At 34.4% G+C, this 6,708-nt stretch overlaps 1 long non-coding RNA gene across 1 annotated transcript; it reads right to left on the minus strand.

Annotated features, from left to right (window-relative positions):
- Positions 1–1,900: 1,900 nt before the first annotated feature.
- Positions 1,901–3,646, minus strand: LOC134274602 (uncharacterized). The gene is made up of 3 exons (XR_009993652.1): positions 3,522–3,646; positions 2,783–2,933; positions 1,901–1,940 (listed from the first exon to the last, which is right to left on the minus strand). It is a non-coding gene; the product is annotated as an uncharacterized LOC134274602 (long non-coding RNA).
- Between the last annotated feature and the right edge of the window lie 3,062 nt (positions 3,647–6,708).

Here is a 6,708-nt window from a genome sequence, read left to right on the forward strand (position 1 = left end):
TTTAGAGCCAGCCTACAACGGAAAGTGTCTGGATTATTTAGAGGTGTGTATGTACATAGGTTTTGGCAAAATCAACTTTTTTTTAAAATTCACACTCTAAATGAGTTTAACAGATATCCGTCATAGACGGCTGATTGCTTTAAAGCTTCCAAACAATTATAATACTGAGTATACAAACTAGCCGTCCTGCTTCCTTATACTGTAGATACAACAAGCAGACGGCAGGTCTCTAGGAGAATTCTGTGGGAACTCCAATGTAGTGGACATCGTATCTAAGTTCAACACAGTGTACCTCCATTTTGTTACGAACACAAACGTCGTTTACCCTGGCTTTTCATTCACTTGGGAAGGTAGGAATCTTCATGTATTTACCTAAGTTCAATTAGTTATATCTACAGGTAATTTTTTGCCACTAAATATAAGCTCCAAGAGTTCTTTGGAATTTATTCAAAAGTATAAATGAAATGTGTATTCATATTTTAAATTGAGCATCTTTGGCCTCAACTATCCCCCTCCTTTGAAAATTTCTAGATCCGCGCCTGGTATTAGAGCAGCTTTCGGAAGTTACGGGTACCATAATCTTGTTTTACACTTGATAGATAATTTCAGAAACAATATATCTGTGGAGGAATGTTTTTAAAACGGATTAAGCCATCAATAAGTAAATACTCCATACATAGATGTATGTACGAGGGTTGATCCAAAAGTTCGTGGAATTTCTTTCTAAAATTTTATCGTGATTTGATGAAAGCAAACAACAGGCATATTCATAATAAAGAGTCATAATGCATTAATATTGGAAAATTTCACTATTTTCCAATTACCAATGAGGTCACACGAGCTTTTTGAAAATGAATAGTTGTGAAACCCGGGGGAGACTTCGACGTAATGCACTGGGTGAAAAAAGTGGTTTCCCATCATGGGAAACTTTATGGAAACCACATGGAAACCTCAAGATTACATCATGTTTCCCAGTGGTTTCCGTAGCGGATGCTAGGTTATTCCGCCAAGTTTCCGTGACACGGAAACCCCCTACGCTCCGATTCCATAAGGTATCCCGAACCACGGAAACCTCTGTAAACCTGAAGTTTCCCGAACATCCATGTAGTTTCCCGTAATGGGAAACCTGAAGATTCCACTGGTTTCCAGAATCAGGAAACTTGATGGAATCGGAGCGTAGGGGGTTTCCGTGGAATGGAAACTTGGTGGAATCTTTAGGTTTCCTTTTACGGGAAACTACATGGAAGCTCGGGAAACCTCACGATTCTTAAAGTTTCCATGACTCAGGAAACCATATGGAATCGGAGCGTAGTGGTTTCCGTGGAATGGAAACTTGATGGAATCTTTAGGTCTCCTTATACGGGAAACTACATGGAAGCTCGGGAAACCTCACGATTCCTAAAGTTTCCTCGACTCAGGAAACCATATGGAATATGATCGTAGTGGTTTCCGTGGAATGGAAACTTGATGGAATCTTAAGGTTTTCTTTTATGAGAAACTACATGGAAGCTCGTGAAACCTTATGATTCCTACAGTTTCCTTGACTCAGGAAACTATATGGAACTTGTGTAACACTTTCTGTGTGGCGGAAACTTGGTGGAATTATCTGGAGTCCCATTCCTGGTGGAAATTACTGGGAAACTTCAAGATTCCCTAACTTTTCTAAAGGAAGCAATGTGAAATAATGTGTATTCTTTTAAAAATCTATCAAAAAAATTTATTACATGTAAAAGAAAAAAGCATTACCATTTTATATGTTTAATAATTCATTTGATGTACAAAAACTGTAACTGAATTTTTCAATGATATCAAAATATTAAATAAATCCATATATCTTAGATAAACAATGGAACAGTCTTTCACATTTAAGTCCATTCATAAGGGTCATTAAGTACTTCGTTCAACATCAGTTTCCTGGTTTTCTTCACATCACCTTTGATCTGCAATATTCATACAAAATTATTATATGATGTCAGAATTATAATACTTGGATATAACTTAGAAATCTGAAAGATCTGTCAATGTCCTTTAATATACCAATATCAATAATTACTTTCCATGACCATGATACATATGATTTCAGCTTTTAATGTATCTCTTTAATATTTAATGCTTTATGATAAGTGAAAAAAAAATAACATAAGGCCAAGCTTAAAAAATTCTTTGTTTGCAGTTGCCGACCTATAATTTTTAGTCTGAGTAGGTAGGTAGGCAATTTTTTTTTTTTTGAAAAAAAAATATTTCCAGATCTTTGTTAGATAACATAAAATTAAGTTTTTCATAGGCCTACTTTACATGAATAAGCTGCACTCTTGGTATGATTGATAAAGAAAAAAATTGAAAATGAAACAGTTTTAATATCCTGAAAAATTGGAGAGAAAAAAAATATTACAAAATGGCTAAAAAAAAGTTTGGGTCGGGTGCATTTTCAGTGGGTCGGTCGGCAACTGCAAACAAACAATATTTTATTTTAGGCCTAATATATATAATGTTTTCAGCCTTATTATGTCATTGAGAATATATTACTACATGTATCTCATACTAAGAACCCTGCTTTAAGTTTGATTAGTTTGAGAGAAAACATACTCTTTATAATAACAAAAATATTTGGGAGAGATTTTTTTTTATTTTGATATTCGACCTAGAAAATTGGTTGAAGATCATTGCAGACCCTCCACGGAGTCCACCCCATTGCACAAAAGCTAGATTACACCAGGCAGGGGAGAAATATACTCTGGACTACGATTTTAAATAAAGATATACAGTAGATCTTGATACTGACCTTTGACCTAGAAAATTGGTCCAAGGTCACTCTTCATCCACTATCCACAGGCTCTCTGTAGTTTAAGTTTGAGAGAGAAATATGCTCAGAACAAGTGATATCAGATGGAGTGATGGGTAGACACTGTCTTAGGGCATCCACAGAACAGGACCTAAAAATAATGCAATATATATGTATTACAGTATAGATACACATGTACTTGTATATTAATGACTTATCATATGCTGCATTGGACACATATGATTTTATCATGGTTTAAGTATACATGCATCTTATGAGTAATTTTATACCGGTATTGCATGTACGCTCAGTTTATTTAAGAAATAAATAACAAGTTTATAAACTTCAATGGGAGAGATACCACAAATGTATATAAAAACAAGTAATTTAATTTTTTTTTTTTTTTACATATATTGTCCAACATTATTTACATCCATTCATCATGTTCATAAATTGGCTGATCAAAATTCAGTCAGTTTTAGATCTATATGATATACCATAAAGGATTTTCACATTTACAAAAGTTATTCCCCTTTGCAGGGTCGATCTGGGGTCAACCGGCTTAAGACGCTGTTTTCCGTCTTTAACCGTATCAACTTTGAGGGACAATATCTTAGAAATAAATCAGTATGAACATATTCAATATGATTTTCATGTTGCCCCCATACTCTGCCAATACAGATACAGATTGTAATTGTCCAATATTTTTGAAGATTGAAAATATTAACAAGTAACTTACAAAGGACAAAGTGGGAAAAATGAGCGATACGCCAACAATTGGAGAAAACTCTTAGGAATGTGAAATTCGTCTATTGGTGATGACAATTCCTGTTTTAATGTCACTCAAAAATTAAGAGACATTAAAAATTTAAGCCCTATTGTCATACACGCATGCTGTTTTTTCATCCATATAACCTTTTAGTATCATAAAATTTACCAAAATTTAATACTTCAGAGACCAACAAAACAAGATGCGCTTGTGAAACACAGCAACAAAGTTCGAAAAAGCAATTTTTTAGCATACAGGTCACAGTCAAGATCACTGACACATAATCATTGTCCTTGTTGCCATTTGAAAGCACTTCATTAGTGGAGTATGCATACTAAAGTAAATATGAAGCCACTATCTCGTATAGTTCTAAAGTTATGGTGAAGGTTTAAGTTGACAACAGACACTCAGACAGACACACAGATATACAGTTATGGCAAACGTTTGACCATTATAACTTGGTATACACACAGCCACTTCGAGGTATCAAGGGTAAAATTCACAGCACAGTGGGACTGCATTTTGACTTCGAGGGATCAAGGGTTTCGAAAGATCAGGAGTTCGAGAAATCAAGAGCAAATCTGCTTAGTTATGTAGTGGAAAAAATCGGGACAAGAGACACAATTCAAGCGATCAAGAACTTCCGAGAAATCGAAGTTCAAGCCATCAAGAGTTACCTGTATATACAGATATAAGAAGCATGTTATTATTTGCAATTTTGACCTAATGACAGCTAAATCTGTTCAGTAAGACAATACCGTGTACATGTATGTAAGTAGTTTTATTGTGCATGATTATTTACTTATTTTCTTGATCTTCTCAACTTGAAGTGTTCTGTAATTTATTACCAAGTTTGTAATAAACATAATGAAACATACCCTTTTCCACATCACATCCTGTATCAGACCTTCGACCAATATCAGCCCTAGGGTCTCTGTCCCTCTGGCTGAAATTGGTGTCTCGGGCTAGGATGCGATATGGAAAGGAGTATGTATTATTTGCTATATTATACATTGACCTACTCAGGTCAATAATTGTGAAAAAACTGATAATTCAAGCTGATGATTCATTTGCATTTCATGACATACTATCAATATTAATTCACTATTAGGATTTTCTTTTTCTACATCTTCATCTCAACAGGTTAGACATTACAAAAAAAAATCTTTTGAGCAGTAAACTATTTCAATAAACAATAAAACAAACCTAATCTCTTCAGAAAAGAGGACAGGCTTTCACCTACATTCACTTTTTTATGTATATTTTCCCTCCATATCATCGTCATGCATATGATTAAGGGTTATGCTATTCGCTACAATCTGTTCTGATGAGGATATCCTTCATGAATAATCGGATAAGCTGAGATTGAAGACACTTTTTTGTAAAAATATCGATGCTTTTATCAAAGTTTTGAACCAAAAATATTTAATTTATACCTTGCCATAAGTCGTAAGTTCCAAAAAAACAAGAGTTGGCTCCCAAAAGTCAGAAAACACATGTGGTATTCAAACCGGATGTTCTACAGTCTGAATTTAATTACGAAACCATGTTCGGTGTAACTATTATCATCCGGATAATTTGAGCGGGGTTTAAAATATTTTTTTTTTAAATTCCGAAAAGTATTCATTTATATAGAGAGAGAGAACATACACATGGAGCATACATTTTAATAAACATGATAAAAGGCGAAACGTTGAAAATTTACAACATACAGCATGTACATGCACGGTGCCTTCATAATATATAAGTTATGCTATATCAACGTCTCAAATTTCTCTCTCTCTCTCTTTCTTTCTGCAATATATACACTTAACAATTTAAAACTTAGGTATCCAACTTTTCAAAATGGCGTCAGGACAAAAGTTGCCTCCGATAGTGAAGATTTGTTGTTGCCAAATATTACAACTATTTACCGTAAAAAGTTAACAAAAATATACGTACACTAATCCTTCATCGTTGGCCATTGCATTTATCACAGTCTTAAAGACACTGGGTGGTGAAACCATCTTAACTTTTCACATTTACCAGCTGCTTACACCTTCTTCTTCGTCCTTCTCGATCCTCCAAAAATGGCGCCTCGGGAAATTGACCAATGAAATAAAGCGCCTACAGAGCGATGCAGGATGGGAAATATAATCTGTTTACATTCACTATGATTAAGTGTGATTATGAGATCTTATATTAGAATTTAATTAAGTTTTCCCCTTTTCATGGAATAAAAAGAGGGGCTCCTAAATATTTTTGCCGATATGATGTGTAGGCCTAGTATAATTATTTAGAAAAAAAGCGGTTAAATACATGAGGCAAGAGCAGAAAAAAAAATTGTTTCTTGTTTGACACCTCAACTTATTTGCCTTCGGGATATGGGTTTCGGGGCTTGGTTGTTGGTAGTGGCCGTCCTTGCTGAAAGTACCCCCCCCCCCCCACACACACACACACACACCTCCCCGCTTCTTTTAACTGTTAAATGTATGATTATGAATTTATAATGTCACACCAAAAGATGTTAAATTTTTAAAAGCACATTTTTTTTTATTGTGAACTTTCCACAGGAATCCTTAAAGGCATGAAAATAAGCTACAATTATAATATGATTATCAAGAACAGTTTTTTTATTTCAATAGTGATGATTGAAAAGTTCGGTGTTTAATTCATTGCTAATAAATTGTTGTGTTTTTTTTTGGGGGGGGGGATTAAATTACTAATCGAACTCCCTCCTTTTCGGGGTTTAATTAGATTTTGAGCCTGCTATCAATATTACTGGTGGACCTGCTAGACTTTTCTCTAATTGCTACATGTACATTGTACTTTAACATGTTTAAACTCCTTGGCCTTTAGCTAAAAAAATTTCCCACATCATTTTAACACGTAAAATTGTTAAATGAATCAGAATGTTGAAAACCTTTTTCTTAGGAGAGTTATATCTCTAGCTGGAACAAAACTAACATCTCATCAAAGGCAGGAGATATAACAGTATTTTAATTCAATATTTTAGTCGTGATTGGTATAAGTGAAGTCATGGGAAAGATTATGTCGAAATTCATCTATACTCGTTGATGTGCAAGGCTGTACTTATGCATACAGCTTTAGCTGGTCCCGCCCTGTATTTCTTTTAATGTTTTTTTTTCGTTAAGAAATCTGGTAAGGTATGCTAGTA

Source organism: Saccostrea cucullata, unplaced genomic scaffold (genome assembly GCF_032062105.1).
Source record: "Saccostrea cucullata isolate Sc308-1 unplaced genomic scaffold, CSIRO_AGI_Scuc_v1 ctg7558, whole genome shotgun sequence".
In the NCBI taxonomy this organism is placed as follows: Eukaryota; Metazoa; Mollusca; class Bivalvia; order Ostreida; family Ostreidae; genus Saccostrea; species Saccostrea cuccullata.